Genomic DNA, 3,522 nt, shown 5'->3' on the forward strand with positions numbered 1-3,522 from the left:
AGCAATGGGAATATAAATGGATAAAGTCATTTAGAGAGCAATTTGGCCATATCTTGCAAAAATGAAGACGGACATCCTTACCTATAACATACATTTAATTCCTAGGTGCATCATCGAGAAAAACTCTTGTTCACATGCACAAAAAAACACATGCAACAATGTTGATTTGGACATTGTAAGGTGAAAAATCATATAAACTTCCATCAACTGGATATATACATGGGGTATTTTCATACAATACAATGCAAACACAGTACAATAGTAAAAAATGAAGGAACTAAAGTTATATGTATCCACATGTTAACACATACTGATACACATAGAGAGAGACAGAGACAGACAGACAGAAAGGCAAAAGCAGCAAGTTGATTAAAAAAAATACATACAGTTTAATACCAATTATAGAAGATTAAGAAACAAGCAAAATATTTTATATAGATTATAGAGATATTTGTAGAAAGAGTATTAAAACATGTATGGAAATTATAATGCCAAATTCCAGATATTAGTTACTTCCAGGGAGAAAAAGACAGAAAAGGGACATATAAAGGACCTCAATTTTACATGTAATATTTCATTTTATAAGCTGAGTCATTGTTAAATGTGCACTGAGCCATTGCACTCCAGCCTGGGCAACAACAGAGTAAGACTCTGTCTCCAAAAAAAGAAAAAAAAACTTTTGGCTCACTGCAGCCTTGACCTCCCATGCTCCAGTGATCCTCCCACCTCAGCCTCCTGAGCAGCTGGGACCACATGTAGGTGCCACTACGCCAGGCTAATTTTTTTAAAATATTTTTTGTAGAGACAGGGTTTCACCATGTTGTCTAGGCTGGTCTCAAACTCCTGGATTCAGGCAATCTGCCCCCTTGGCCTCCCAAAGTGCTGGGGTTACAGGCGTAAGCCACAGCACCCAGCCTTATTTTATTTGAGATAGGGTCTTTCTCTGTCACCCAGGCTGGAGTGCAGAGGCATAGTCAGAGCTCACTGCAGCCTTCACCCCCTGAGCTCAAGCAATCCTCCCTCCTCACCCTTCCTGGTAGCTGAGACTACAGGTGCATGCAACCATGCCTAGCTAATTTTTTTTTTTTTTTTTTTAGACAAGGTCTCACTATGTTGCCCAGGCTGGCCTTAAACTCCTAGGCTCAAATGATCCTCCCACCTCAGCCCTCCATTGTGTTGGGATTACTGGTGTGAGCCCCTGCACCCAGACTTCTGTTGTTTATAAGCCACCCATGTTATGGTATTTTGCAATAGCAGCCCAAACAGAATAAGACACGTGGAAAATGGACAAAGAGATGACAAGGTAGTGAAGAATTACCCAAGGCCGGGAGCAGTGACTCTCACCAGCCCTTTGGGAGGCTGAGGCAGCTGAATCACTTGAGCTCAGGAATCTGAGACCAGCTTGGCCAACATGGTGAAACCATCTCTACTAAAAATACAAAAATTAGCCAGCCATGGTGGTGCGCACCTGTAATCCCAACTACTTAGGAGGCTGAGACCGAAGAATCGCTTGAACCTGGGAGGCAGAGGTAGCAGTGAGTCAAGATTGCACCACTGCACTACACCCTGGGTAACAGAGTAAGACTCTGTCTCAAAAAAATAAAAATTAAAAAAAAATAAAGAATTACCAGGAAAAACCTAAGAGACAGTGAGAGTCCAGACACGTAGACAGCAAAAGGCTTTAACCCTCACTTAACCGTGAAGGAAACCCAAATAGCTAATGAACACATAAAAGGGCGCTCAGCCTATTAGGCATCGGAGAAATAAAAAGAAAAACACATACGGCTAGGCACAGTGGCTCATGCCTGTAATCCCAGCACTTTGGGAGGCTGAGGTGGGAGGATTGCTTGAGGCCGGGAGTCCAAAACCAGCCTGGGCAACACAGTGAGACCTTGTCTCTATTTTTTTTTTTTTTTAATTACAGGCTGGACATTGTGGCTCATGCCTGTAATACCAGCACTTTGGCAGGCCAAGGTGGGAGGATTGCTGGAGTTCAGGAGTTCAAGACCAGCCTGAGCAACATAGTGAGACTGCATCTCATTTTTTAAAAAATTAAAATAATAAAATATAAAAATGAAAAAAAAAAAAAAAGGCCCGGCATGTTGGCTCATGCCTATAATCCCAGCACTTTGGGAAACCCAGGTGGGCAGATCACCTGAGGTTGGTGACCAGCCTGACCAACATGGAGAAACCCCATCTCTACTAAAAATACAAAAATTAGCCAGGCATAGTGGCTCATGCCTGTAATCCCAGCTACTTGGGAGGCTGAGGCTGAAGAATCCCTTGAACCTGGGAGGTGGAGATTGAGCGGAGATCATCCCATTGCACTCCAGCCTGGGCGACAAGAGGAAAACTTCATCTCAAAAAAATAAATAAAAATATAAAAAAACCTACATCCACCAGATTGACAAAAATTCAAAACTCTGACTACTAAAGATTGATAAGTGTGTGGAGCAACTGGGACTCCATACACGACGCAGGGAATATAAATGGCTTTGGAAATCAGTTTGGCATTATCTAATAAAGCCGACAATACTCCATGACGCAATAAGTCCACTCCTAGGTATATAACCAGAGAGATGCACGCATTTAGGGACCAGGATACATGTACAAGAAGGTCAATAGAAGAAGTGTGGGCCAGGCACCGTGGCTCATGCCTGTAATCCCAGCACTTTGGAAGGCTGAGACGGGCAGATCCCTCGAGCTCAGGAATTCAAGACCAGACTGGGCAACATGGTGAAACCCCATCTCTACAAAAGATAGAGTGTTGGGACATGCACCTGTGGACGCAGCTACTTGGGAGGCTAAGGTGTGAAGATCTTGAGCCCAGGAGGTTGAGGCTGCAGTGAGCCGTGACCATGACACTGCACTCCAGCGTGGGCTACAGAGCGAGACCTCATCTCAAAAACCCAAACCAAAACAAGCAATAAAAAAAGTAGAAGCAGTGTCCGTAATTCCATTTCCAAAAACTGGAAATAAACCAAATGTTTATTATCACAAAGAGCGGCATAAACACAGATTTGGATGATCTATAGCAGTGAAAATTGATAAAATATAGTGAAACAGGGCAATCAGCATGAATCTCATAAGCATTTTATTTTTTTGTTGTTCTTTTAATTTTTTATTTTTTTTTCTCATAAGCATTTTATTAAGAAAAAGAAGTTTAGGGCTGGCCACGGTGGCTCATGCCTGTAATCCCAAAACTTTGTGAGGCCAAGACAGTTGGATCACTTGAGGTGAGGAGTTCGAGACCAGCCTGACCAACATGGTGAAATCCAGTCTCTACTAAAAGAAATACAAAATCAGCCGGGCGTGGTGGCACACACCTGTAATCCCAGCTACTTGGGAGGCTTGAACCCAGGACATGGAGGTTGCGATGAGCCGAGATGGCACCATTGCATTCCAGCTTGGGAGACAAGAGTGAGACTGAAAAAAAAGAAGCATAGGAGATTAGAATATGACACCCCAGGGCCGGGTGCGGCGGCTCAAGCCTGTAATCCCAGCACTTTGGGAGGCCGAGGC

This window comes from Sapajus apella, unplaced genomic scaffold (genome assembly GCF_009761245.1).
Source record: "Sapajus apella isolate SASKATOON/1434 unplaced genomic scaffold, GSC_monkey_1.0 scaffold86, whole genome shotgun sequence".
Lineage (NCBI taxonomy): Eukaryota > Metazoa > Chordata > Mammalia > Primates > Cebidae > Sapajus > Sapajus apella.